General features: G+C 33.5%; 1 pseudogene across 1 annotated transcript in view; it reads left to right on the top strand.

Annotated features, from left to right (window-relative positions):
• The window catches only part of LOC146729929 (uncharacterized), a 50967-nt pseudogene that overhangs the window by 29074 nt on the left and 7604 nt on the right, over positions 1–14289 (top strand). Inside the window, exons 4-11 of the transcript XR_014927969.1 lie at positions 2285–2308; positions 2570–2618; positions 3105–3298; positions 3801–4039; positions 4829–4981; positions 5450–5545; positions 7824–7898; positions 11496–11736. The product of XR_014927969.1 is annotated as an uncharacterized LOC146729929 (transcript). The remainder of the gene's footprint in view (positions 1–2284; positions 2309–2569; positions 2619–3104; positions 3299–3800; positions 4040–4828; positions 4982–5449; positions 5546–7823; positions 7899–11495; positions 11737–14289) is intronic.

Here is a 14289-nt window from a genome sequence, read left to right as displayed (position 1 = left end):
AATTTTGAATCTGTTACTGAAAAAAATAAATTAGTTTTATTTGGCCTCACCGTTCTCAAATGATGTGCCATTTGCATACTGTAGAATACTTCATTTTAGCTGGAATTAATTTTCGCTGAAGGAATGATTCCGTGAAAATAAAATCCAGCAAATATACTTTTTTCCTATATTTCACATTCAACTCATCAAAAATCAGTAAAAATAAATTCCATACAAAACACCCGAAATGCCTTTTCAGCGAAAATTAATTCCAGCTAAAATAAAGTATTTCACAGTATTGTGTGTTTCACAAAATTATGATGGAAGATTTTGTCTGTTTTTCTGTATTTTTTGGATAATTTTGAATCAAATTGGTATAATTTCAAATTGGCTACAAGTCTCGATCAAAATTTTGAAAGAATTCTGAAAAATATTATGTATGCATAGAAATTGTGAATGATGACAAAAGTGTTGTGTGTTAATGAGGCAATGCATTATGGGATACTAGAGGAGTTCATTTCTAATCTTTATATTGGTTGAATATGTAAATTTCCACACAGATGAGGACGGGGATCATTGAGAGATCCATCTGGTTACGAGAAAACTGGGTAACTGGCGTGACTTGACGATTTGATTCCCATTCCCAGAGTGACACTTTGATTTTTCACACATGTATTGTGAGTTCCGTAGTTGTAAAATTTAGCCAAATTCACAAAATAGTCCTGTACATAGTTTTCAGAACATTGGGCCCAAAATACCAAATTTGTTGAATAAATTGACTCAAATTTTGTTGTTGGGTCCAAAATTACTGTTTATTTCTATAAATATTGAAGAATATAAGAAAAAAAAACACAGAAAAATTTGGGCGAGAAAGTCTGGTGGTGAAAAGTCCTGAACCATGATTTGTTTAAACCTTTGAACACCATAATTTTTCCCGCCAATATTTTTGAATTTCCAAACATTTTGAATGTTTAATGTATTTTTCTATAATTTATTTTTTAATTTCGACAAAATGGATGTATTTTCTTGCTGGCTGCAAGCTATGATTAAAATTTTTGAACGAATATGGAGAATTTAAAATTTTTTTATGAAAATTTATATTGTGATAAAATTTGACTTTGGTATCTGAAACATTTACTCATTCTTTCTTCATAGGTTTTGTTATTTGTACTTTCCCTGTTTGGTTAGATGGATTTAAATGAAATTTTATGAAAGTGTTGAGAAAAGTAATTTCAAGAAATCACAAAATATATATAAAATTTGACATGAACTTTCAATAAATCTTTTTGGAAGGGAACTAAAAGTTGATAAGTTCAGTTGCATTTGGACTGTAAACCAGCCAGCACTTTTTTCTATGGAACTCACAATATGTGTCACTGCAGCATTTTATTTACATCCTGTTTTGATCCCTGTTCAGTCATTGGGTGTAAAATATAATGCATGGTGTGCAAAAGAAATTTATGTATTCTGCATGACCCTCACAGGTTGCACATCCTGGTACTTTGTATGACCATCAGAGGTCACACATCCTGGTACTTTGTATGACCATCAGAGGTCACACATCCTGATACTTCGTATGAACCTCAGAGGTCACACATCCTGGTACTTTGTATGACCCTCAAAAGTCGCACATCCTGGTACTGTGTATGACCTGCAGAGGTCACACATTCTGGTACTTTGTATGACCCTCACAGGTCACGCATCCTGGTACTTTGTATGACCCTCACAGGTCACGCATCCTGGTACTTTGTATGACCCTCACAGGTCACACATCCTGGTACTTTGTATGACCCTCACAGGTCACACATCCTGGTACTTTGGGAGACCTTCATAGGTCGCACTGATCTACAAAGGTCACACATTGTGATACTTTGTATAACCCTGAGACACACATTAACAACATTAAAGTTGTTTCCCCATTTTCTACTTCAATTTGCACAAGTTTATATTTTATGAATCAGCATATTTTCCCAGCATGCCATTTCCACTCATTTGTGCCATAGCAGAGTTTGAAAAGATGTGAGAAGAAAATATCAAAAAAAAAACAGTTCATTTAGAATAGAACTGTTCAATTCCTGATGTCAATGACCTCAGATGCAAGGCATGTTGGGAAAACAAAATGTTGTGTATATTCCTGCATTTTTTATTTTTCCCCCAAACCGAAATTTATCCTGATATCGAGTGATTATGTGGTTGTCAGTGCCCTTCAAGCTGAGGTTTGTTGGTATTGGGCCCTCTAGCATGGTATTATTTTAGTCTTACTATTAATGCTACTTATTTTTCTCTCTCCTTTGCTGCATATCAGGAACAACAGAAGAAATCTTTAAGAGTAATTGCTTTCAGTTTACATTTTATTTATAGTTAACAAGTTGTTTAAAAACAGCAGTGGAATATTAGTGTCATACAGCCACTGAGGGCGCTAATCATTGATTTGACACATGCTGTCCAGTGCAGACAGCTTGTTGTTTGTAAACATTCAATCTGTAGAACCATATAGCACACAATTGTGATATGATGTACGTGCATGTTCTCTGTTTATAAAAATTCTTGGAAATTATTTTTAACATCATTTATTTTATTATTTGTGCAGGAGCAGTTCAGTAGTAGACAGAATACCAATCTTTCGACAGCAACCAAAAGTAAGTTAAATTACCGTTTTTACCGATGATAGTATAGTATGTATTTGGTTTTATCGATTTTACAACCATGGATGTAATAGTATGTCCATATGATGCAGCCAAGGGTCTGATGACATGTGTTGTACTGATTGTGTTTAGTATGACCAGGTAATGTCAGGACGCTACATTTAATAGGTTGGCCTTGTTAAAGGGCGGCAGTCATCTCGCCGCGTCCTGTTCGATATGGGACTCATAGCGACGTATACAACGCGTGTAAAATGCATTGTTTATTTACATGAAATTCGAACACGGGCTGCGCGACGACCACCGCGCTTTAAAAAGAGCATCATGTTCAGCCAAACTGTTTTATTTCAAAGAATTATGGGTATTTGGGGGAGGGCATCACACAAGCAATAGTAAAATTGTTCATTTTCAACAATTCATGCAAATATTCATCAATTATTCAGAGTCCCTGGCCTTATCTCACGTTTCTTTGTTATTATTCAGGTTCAGTGGAGAAGCAGGGCAGCAGTGATTCCATGAAAGTACCGACTCCTCAACCTGTATCACGCGGTAAATCCAACCTGGAAACTGTACAGGAAGTGCCGTTTGATGACAAAATACCGCTGGAAGACGAAGAGAAATGGGCGGCTTTACCACAAGAGAAATTAAGGAGTGGATTCAAACAATACAGGAAGGAGGTAAGGCCCTGTAAATTGGATAAAGGGTGTATCATTCAGTCATCTCATAACTGAATTATCCCTTCAGCGAAAATAGCGAAAATTAATTCCAAGCAAAAATAAAGTATTCCTGGATAACTAGTACATGTAGGTCATGTAACCTGAGTAACTATTGCATGAAGGCCCTGTAACCTGAGTAACTATTGCATGAAGGCCCTGTAACCTGGATAATACTGAATAAAAAATGATTTGCAAATGATTTGATGGCATGAATCAATGAAAGCAAAATGTGTTTCAGCTGCAATTTTGAGCTGTTTGCTCTGACTAACTAACCCTAGAGCAGGGGTACTTCCAAAGTATACAGGTATGCACCACTGTTTTGACCCCTAGTTTTCTGATTGACCCCAAGTGATAGTTCTGACAGAGTGATATTATAAGTGGCAAATCAGGGTGTATCATTCAGTCACCTCATCACATCAGATTGCAGTATTTTAATCATGTGACACTGTTCAACCAATCACAGAGCTTGTTAGTGATCACAGCCTTACAAGAAGGAGACAAACCAACCAAAGATGACAATAGTACAAAAAATACAACAAATTGAAATCCCAGTACCGAGATAATCAACACAAATGGGAGTCTGAGAGACAGGTACTCATATACCAGGTGGAACAGTCGCAGCGGTTGCAGGCGGACGCCGAGAAAGAAGCTGATGATGCGATGCTGCAGCTAGAAGCGTTAATCAATGAACATGAAAAATTGGTGAGATATAATTTTTTATTTTTTCAATAGGTAGCGTAGTGATTGTTGTATCCCACCCACGGTTAGTTGACCTGAGCTGAAGTCAAGTTCTGTTTGTGTTTAGTATGACGTGGTTGTCTCTAAAGGCCCTGTTAAAAATAGTCATATCCAGCCAAACTGCTGTAGCAAAATTGTTCAATTTTTCTTCAAAAAATACCCATTATTTAGCTGAACATGATACAATTTGTTTCCCATTCATTTGGGTTGTCTATGAAACTTTGTAAAGGGTGAGTCAAACCATTGGTGAGTCATACCATGGGTGGGTGAGCCAAGAAGTTTCAAATCGGAGGTCAATTCAATTTGCTTGCAGTTCATAGAAAATACTCGGACTACACAAGCTCATTTCTCTAGATGGAGCCTTAGGGGGTTCTGTGATGTCACATGCAATGAATGGTTGAGTCAAAGCATATATACAAGGCAAAATGTGTCAACAAACAAGCTAGCTGCTCCTTGATTGGTCTAACGCTTAGATGTCAGGGTTTATTATCCAATCAGGCATAATCTTGTATCAAATTAGCTTGGCATTGACTCATAATGCCATCGCCAGGGATTCAGATTCATTCTATCCAGATGCAACATTGAAGGAACATCAGTTAATTAGGTCTGCATGAACTCAAGATTTATTATTTAAATAATAAACGACTATATACACAACCGAACGCAGTTGTAGTTTTTAAACGACGCGATGCTTTCATCCATATACGGAATTTGTACGTCACAAAATCGCTTTTTTGCAATGATCTTTGGTAGGTCAGGGACAAGGCTGCTCTTGAAGAGAAACTAAAATCACAGACGGAACCCGAAGCTGAAGCGGAACCTAAGAAAGAAGTTAAAAGGTTGACTCCGGAGCAAAGAGCAATTCTTAACTTGGATAAATCCACGCTAAAGACTCCTAAAAGCAAGGTAGGCATATCATGTGATAAACATTTGATGTGCATGTGATGGACATGTGATGTGCATGTGGTGGACATGTGATGTGCATGTGGTGGACATGTGATGTGCATGTGATGTGCATGTGGCAAACATGTTATGTGCATGTTGTGAACACATGTGTGTCATGTGGTGGACATGTATTCAAATTATTTAAATTAATTTTTAGTAAAATATTAACAATCAAATCTTTCAATAATGATAATAGTTCAACAATGATTGTTATGTTTTGTTTTGTCTGCATTTTTTTTTTATGTCATCCAACTTTTAGTCTAGTTCCCTTTTCAACTTTAATATTATTCAAGACTGGTGTTCTGTGTGTGATACAAAATGGGAATTTATTCGAGTCACTTCTTGTCTTCATTGATTGGTGCAGTTTTATCCTCTTCCTCTAACTGTTCTATTTCTTTTTCTTCAATTCATGCAACATTTTTCCAGCAGGATGATGATATCGGTCAGGTTGAGGACGGCGAAACACAGACCACGCCGCTTCCTTCCATCACTGACCACTCACAGCAAACCTCACGTGCTGAGATGGTAAGATTACCCAGCATGCCAAGCAGTAAACCTAATGTCTCTAATATTCAGTGTGGGTTGTCATGGTAACAGTAACATGTATGATCATTCCTTGAGTAAAATTGTTTTTTTTTCCTCCTTCCATTTTTAGTTAATTTTTTTTCCATGTAAAGTTATATGTAACAGTTTTGTGTTTTAACTATGAGTTTGGGACAATGTGATTTGAAGTAAAAAATAATTATATTTCATATTATTATTGAAAGGCCGTGGTTGCCGCGCCATGCATGTGCAACATCTGTGTTGATTAACATTTATTTTCTGGCAAAGTTCAATGCACTTTTCTGATGAAAACACATGAGATGAGTTTTAAAATTAGTGCGACTTTGAAATCACCAAAAAATTACATAATTAAAGTTTGGTAACATCTCAGTTTGTACTCGCTGATCTGCGCAACAGTCAATGTCGCCATCTTTATTTATAATGAGACCCATATCTCACATATACGGGGCACGATGACCATCGTCCTTTTAATAATTTTAAGTATGTTATCAATGCTGTATTCATAGCAATACCGTGTGTGTTCCCTGAGAGCTGTAAAACTAGATTTTCTAAATTGTAGAAATGCACAAATAACAATTCAAATAATTCATAAATGTTAAATAAACTAAAAAATGTTTTTTTTTGTTGTTTTTTTTTGTTCTGGTTATTTAGCTAAAAAATTAATTTTTATTGTATTTGTTTTTTAAATTATTATATCTCAGAGGACAGACCATCAAACAATAATATATATATCATGGAAAATAATGTAAATTAATAATGCAGCTTTTTAAATTATTGCTCAATATGTCAGTAAATCCTGTAAATCATTTAAAATTTTCATCACTAAAATATTTATAATTTGGTAAAACAAAAAAATTAAAATAAAACATTTTTCTGTTTGATTTGTTTTATAGAAATCAATGTGTTGACAGAATTTTTACTTTTATTCAGAAATTGTCATTAAATTTAAAGATTCTTCATAAAAGCTGAATTTTTTTTCAGTAAAATTCTGACAGTCCTGTATTTTGTTTCACAGATTATTCTGAATTTTTTTAGGTCAAAGAAAAAAATGATGAATTTTGAACATCAACAGAAATAATGATTTTTATGAAAAAAAAATTAAAATAATAATTGGAGAAAATTATCAAAATAAGAATATTTTTAGTGATGAAAATTTTGTATGTAAAGTTATAATGCAGCTATATTATTGCGAAATGTAAAGTGCAATGACCTTATGTAAAATAATTTATTATTTTTATTCCCATACAGCAATCATCAAAACACTGGAAAATGTAACATTTCTGGGTCGGAATATTTTACTGAAACTGCAAACAATTCTGGCTTAGTCATGTAACTTTTTGCAGTTTTTATGCTATGTAGATAAGCGGTTCTTATAATGCAAGTTTTGGACATCCAAAAAAATAAGTTGTGTCGCACGATTTGATGTGTGAATTATTATCAAAGTAGATTTCTGACTTTTAGTGTAATACTTGGTGGTTGTGGTGAGAGAAGAACACACAAAACATTATAAACGAGCAGTGTGACCTCTAAATGACCCAACTACCCTACTTTTCCTAATACTGTGTGTAAATGAATTCAATTTTAGCCGCCTGCTTTCTTGATTGGGCCTTCTGATCAATATCTTCCTGAATTGAGTTTTCTACTGCCAAATCAATACTGCCCTCACTGGCCATGTATAGAAATTAAAGAAACTGATTCAGAGCACTGGAAAATCAGACATGCATTAGAAGCTTGTTTATCTGTGTAATTAGCGCATGATATGCATACTCAATTGCATATGTCTAATTAATATGCACGGTTAAAATTCAAATGGCGTGTGAACATACATTACCGTGAAGAACAAACTTTATTGTGGCCTCAAAAATAACAACCAATCAGAAAGTGGTTTTCAAGTATATATATTTTCAAATTTGTAAAACACTTCCTGATTGGTTGTATGACTGTGTAGTGTTTTATTTCCTCCATAGATTTGTTCTTAACCGGTTTCACACACCATTGTATTTTGACAGGATTTTGCATCATTATAATTTCAAAATAAAAAAAGTATTTCATTTTTTTTCAGCGCTGTGCAATATAACTTTATTTTTTTATCATAAATGAGAACAGCAGTAAAATAAACATTTCATGCTAGTGGTTGGGACCATTTATGAGGGTTACAGGTTAATGTCGGAGGGGCTGTTGACTTTTCAACTTGTACTCACCAAATTTCATGCTTTCCTACCTATTTCCCTACCGACAGTATCGTGATCTGACCCAGTTATTACCTGACTCATCACCGGTTCCTCCCATGTCTAGCCAGACTGCTAAGTCTGTGGTAAGAAATCATAAACAAACAAACTGTAATTCAAAAAAACCTCACACAACTCTAGTTACCTTGGTAACTCATGTCCCTTAGTATGTTCATTTCTGTAGATTGTCATTGCGCATTTTTTTGGATTTCTTGGAATTGTCACCACTATTTATCAAAACTTAGTAAGATATTTTCTGATTGGTTTGTTAATTGTGTTAGGCTTAGGCCTAGCCAATGACAGGGCTTTTCTCACTGATCTGATAAATCTTGGCAGTTAAAACTATTATAGTATTTAAAGCGGGGCAGTCGTCACCTGCGCATGCGTCATATGGCAATAGCGTGTTGTTATTTACAAACAAGCTTCTACCCATGAGCCTTTGCATTTTTAGCATGTGTTGTTTTCATCGCTTGGGACGCAATTCTCGCGCGTGCGCAGGTGAAGACCCTCCCGCTTTAATCATCTGTGAAAGCCTGCGTGGTTATGTTTGAAAATTTTGAATTTGAATATCCTATGAATTCTAATTCCTATTTGACTATTTTTGTTAGATTTACCTAATTTTTAGGCACAACAAATCTATGCGTCAAATTTTGGATATTACTGTATATCCCACTAAGTTTACAACCTTGAAAACTATCATTTATAATAAGATGATCACGAAAATGTCACAAAGTGTGTTCTCAGACGGCATGGTGATCGATACATTCGCTGAACTGTCTTTCTCATTAATTTCATAATAACATTATACATGATTAAATTTCATTTGAGTTCCTAGGATTGGCCTGAATGTAACACAAAAACTGATAAACCAATCAGGAAATGGTTTACTTGTTCACTTTGATTGAAATACAATTAAAATCTGGATTTATTTAAAATTACTTTAGATCAAAATAAATGTTGGAAAAAAAATCTTGAAATATTTGTTGAGATAAAATTTGAATTATAACAAATATTCAGTATTGCATGTTGCATGGTAATGTCATTTCATTATAGTCATTTGCATAAATTGCAGTCAATATCTCTCCATTGTATATATTCTTATGAACAACATTTTGAACATTTCTATGTATTTTTTGATGATTTATTTAATAATTTTGGACTGAATAGACATAATTTCATATTTGCTACACATCTTGATCAAAACTTTTAAATAAATATGAAAAAAATTCTGCAGATTTATTTTTTGAAATGTGACAATGGTTACCTTTGGTTAAGAATCACTTTCCACAAATTTAAAAATAAACTTGCAATTTTTTTTTATTTTGATTATTACATTTTGTCAACGGGAAATTATGCTCATTTGGTCAAAAAACTAAAAATACATAAAATGGGGAAAATCTTGCACTTCATTTTTTTGATTTGAAAGATTTTAAAAACTTTGAAAAAAATTCAAATTCATACTAAAAATAGTTGTACGAGATATTTAGTGTAATTGAGCCTATTCAATTTCCAGTCTTTGTCATTTGATTCATCTGCAGTTTTTTATTGCATGTTTCAATAATTATCGTAGCCCCTAGAGGGCGCTCCTACTGCATGTTTTATCAGTTGTAGATTTCAAGACCAAGGTGTATTGCATGTTTCATTCTAATCATTGCCCATAGAGGGCGCTGGTAATGCATGTTTTATCACTGATCATAGAGGGCGCTGAAATGTCACATTTCATCAGCTGTTCCCTAAGGACAATGTATTGCATGTTTCTAATTGCTGACCCTGAGGGTGCTATTCATCTACATTCTAACTTGTTGCATGTTTCTTCCATCATTGTTTGTTGCCATAGAAACCCAAATCTGTATCATTTGTTGTGGATGAGGTACAAGTCAGATTATTAGTCTTAATGTGCTGTTTGAATTGAATTTTAATAATTAATTTTGATGTAATTTATTAAGTAAACCTCAAAAATTGGAGTTCATATATAGGTTATTTGATTATTTAATTAGTATGTACATTTTCTGACAATTAACTCCCTGAGTGAGTGTAGTTTGGTACCCATACTCCCTAAGTTACTATGGTTTAATACTTTTACTTCCTAAGTGACTGTGGTTTGATACATATACTCCCTAAGTGACTATGGTATGATACCCATACTGCTTAAGTGACTGTGGTTTGGTACCTATACTCCTTAAGTGACCATGGTTTGCTTATAACTACATTCTCTAAGTTACTGTACATAACTATACTCTCTAAGTTACTACCCTAAAATCTCTACTTTCCGAGCTACTGTACTTAGCAACAACCCACTTGTAGAAACTCTACCTACAAGACGGATTAAAATAAATTGAAATGTACATTACTCACACAATGCTCTTCTCCATTGTAAACAAAATATCTTGATAAAGTGAACTCCAATTTTTTATTTTAAAATGTTGAGTATATTTCATCATAGCATGTTACTAGAATGTTCTGTTGTATATATCTTTGTGTGTTTGTGCATCTACTGTTTACAGACTGCAACCTCTTGTTGTTTTCTAGCTTTAACATCCCATAATATCTCAAGCTTTACCACCTTGCCTCCATCTTGGATTAAATAAATGTCATGTCGTAGCTGATTGAAAACATGCATGTTTAACTTTTGCTTGCTTTGCATTATTACTGCCAAGTAATATAATGTAATGTGATTGACATGTGTACTTAGTTTCAGTTTAACTCCCTAAGTTACTGCAAATTTTTCAACTAGTCCCCCTAAAAGACTGATTGTAATGCTATTGACAACAGCTGGTGGCAATTTTTGTACACTTTAACAAATGGCAAACATTTGCTTTATAAATAATGCATATGACCTATTAACCCCCTAAGTGACTGTAAATAGCAACTATGCTCCCTAAGTGAATGATTGTAATGCTATTGACAAAAGCTGGCGGGAACTTTTGTACACTTTTAACAAATGGCAAAAATTTACTCTTATAAATAATGCAAATGAAATATTGACCCTTAAGTGACTGTAAATGAATCTTGGCTCCCTAAGTAAATGTGAATGACAACTCGACTTTCTAAGTTACTGTAAATAGAATACTGTATGACTTTCCAAGTTACCAATAATGACAACTTGAAATATTGACCCCCTAAGTGACTGTAAATAAATCTTTGCTCCCTAAGTAAATGTGAATGACAACTTGACTTTCTAAGTTACTGTAAATAGAATACTGTATGACTTTCTAAGTTACCGATAATGACAACTTGACAATGTCACTCCCTAAGTGACTGTAAATAAATCTTTGCTCCCTAAGTAAATGTGAATGACAACTTGACTTTCTAAGTTACTGTAAATAGAATACTGTATGACTTTCCAAGTTACCGATGACAACTTGAAATATTGACCCCCTAAGTGACTGTAAATAAATCTTTGCTCCCTAAGTAAATGTGAATGACAACTTGACTTTCTAAGTTAATGTAAATAGAATACTGTATGACTTTCCAAGTTACCGATAATCACAACTTGAAATATTGACCCCCTAAGTGACTGTAAATAAATCTTTGCTCCCTAAGTAAATGTGAATGACAACTTGACTTTCTTGTGATTCAAATAAGTGACTGCTTATTCTGAAATCTGTTTTCTTTGCTAGAGCTAAAATATAGTTAAGGAAAAGTGTTTTTTCTTTCATTAATTCTGTATTTTGTTCTTACAGGCTACAGACAAGGCAACTGGTGTGCCATCAGAAATACCAAGTGAGGAAAGTCAGCCGCAGTCTGAATCTGAAAGTCAAAAAGATCTCATCAGTAAACTGAAACAACAAATGGAAGACAGGCGAATCGTACGACGACTATCAAAATCCACGTCAATGCACGGTTCGTTGTTAAGTGCTAAGTCACGTCCTGAGACAGCAACAACCGATGACGTACCATTCGCTGATGATGATGGTGAACCTGGTATGTGAAATTTTATAATCGACAAAGCAATCGACAAAAATGTTTTTTAAAAGTTTAGAACTAATTTCTTTCAGTTATATTTACAGCAGGATCTACATCAATCAGCCTGATTTATGCTAATGATAACTGTAATTTATGCTAATGATATGCTAATGATTGATAATTACCACCACTCATACTTCATGTAACTAATTTATGCTAATGATATGCACATACTTTAATTTAACCAATCACTTTTCTACATTGATTTATGATAATGAGATGTAAATGCTTGTTTGGCTGAAATATATATTCACCCAATAAGCTTGCATATTTCTATTTCATGCTAATAATATGTAAATGATCTTTGATAATCACCATTCTTTTATGGGTTGCTGTTGACGATCTATCTCAAAACCTTGGTGTGATGTAATGCAATATTTCCTAAATGTTAACACATTTTGTTTTTATATAGATAAAAATTGTCAGTCCCATGACGACAGGAACTTGGAGGCTTTATTAAAATTATATGCAAATTTATTCCAATGTTCACCTATAGAGCTCCAGTTTGAATGAATCCTTCTAGCTTACCATCAATTAACATATCAGTAAAATGAAGCCTTTTAGCTTACTATTAATGAACAGAAGTAAAATGGAACACCTTAGGTTACCATCAATTAACATTTATGTAGAATGAAGCCCTTTAACTTACTACAAATGAGCAGATAATTAGAATAGAGCCCTTGTAGTTTACTATTAATGAACAGAAGTAAAATGGAACACTTTAGGTTACCATCAATTATCATTTATGTAGAATGAAGCCCTTTAGCTTACTAAAAATTAGCAGAGGATTAGAAAGGAGCGCTTTTAGTTTACTATTAATGAACAGAAGTAAAATGGAACACTTTAGCTTACCATCAATTAACATTTATGTAGAATGAAGCCCTTTAGCTTACTAAAAATTAACAGAGATTTAGAATGGAGCCCTTTTAGCTTACTATTAATTAACATATATGTAGAATGAAGTCTGAATGAAGACCTATAATTTGCATATAATTTGAATAGAGACTTCTAGTTTAATAATTTGCATATAATTTGAATAAAGACCTCTAGTTAATAATTCGCGTATAATTTGAATAAAGACCTCTAGTTTAATAATTTGCATATAATTTGAATAAAGACCTCTAGTTTAATAATTTGCATATAATTTGAATAAAGACTTCTAGTTTAATAATTTGCATATGATTTGAATAAAGACCTCTAGTTTAATAATTTGCGTATAATTTGAATAAAGACCTCTAGTTTAATAATTTGCATATAATTTGAATAAAGACCTCTAGTTTAATAAATTGCATATAATTTGAATAAAGACTTCTAGTTTAATAATTTGCATATGATTTGAATAAAGACCTCTAGTTTAATAATTTGCGTATAATTTGAATAAAGACCTCTAGTTTAATAATTTGCGTATATTTTGAATAAAGACCTCTAGTTTAACAATTTGCGTATAATTTGAATAAAGACCTCTAGTTTAATAATTTGCGTATAATTTGAATAATGACCTCTAAATTGTCAATTTACTCAAAGAACACCATACCAGGGTTATCATGATATGCATCTTAATTCTTTCATTTTCTTTCCAAGCACATTGCTCACTTTTCTTTTAAATATCTTTCAGCTTCTGATAATTCTTCTCCTCCACTGTATCAACCTTCCACCCCTCCACACAGAATGATATATTCCACTCACACTTATTTTAGTGACACCATGTCTAGTGACGTCACGCCCAGTCTCAGTGACAGCGATACGTCAACACTCAGTCAGTTTTTAGATATTAGCGATAGTGATATGAATAGTTACGATAGTCACACAGCTAGTCTCCAGGGTAATAGCGACAGTGACTACGTGGAGCTGGTGAAATTAACATCAAAGGGTATTATGGGTATGTAACGGTAATCTCTGGCCATAGAGGGCACTTTCTATTCTCTTCCTATTGTGTCTATAGATTGTAGTACTGTATATTTGTTATGAGTATGTGGTGGTCATTATTGCCCACAGAGAGCGCTGTTTATAATTTTTTGCCCATAGAGGGCACTTTCTGTTGTCTTCACATTGTGGTGATGTCTATAGATTGTAGAACTGTATACTCGTATTTATTATGAGTATGTGGTGGTCATTTCTTCCTATAGAGGGCACTTTTTATAATTTACCTTCCCATAGAGGGCGCTTTTGTTTATTAGTGTTTGAAACCGTTGTTCATGTTTTGTCAAGTGGTGTCGAAATTTATTTATAAATTGTAGTACTTTCTATGTATTATGTAATATGTAATCAGTGTGCCCTCTACGTCAATATGATTCTCCACCGATGTACAAGTATTTGCTGTAATGCAACTATTTATGTTAATTCACTGGTGAGTCATTGACAAAAAATCATACATTGAAAGTGAACTTGAACATCTCACTATAGTTATAGAATTTGTAATTTTCAGATATAAGTGTAAATAACAAATAAAATCAGGGTTCACAACATTTTTGTTTGTTTCTCAAATCACTGACACATTCAAATACAATTTCC

Source organism: Saccoglossus kowalevskii, chromosome 20, assembly GCF_978046115.1.
Source record: "Saccoglossus kowalevskii chromosome 20, keSacKowa6.1, whole genome shotgun sequence".
NCBI classification, from domain to species: Eukaryota; Metazoa; Hemichordata; class Enteropneusta; family Harrimaniidae; genus Saccoglossus; species Saccoglossus kowalevskii.
This window is presented reverse-complemented; position numbering and strand designations above follow the sequence as displayed.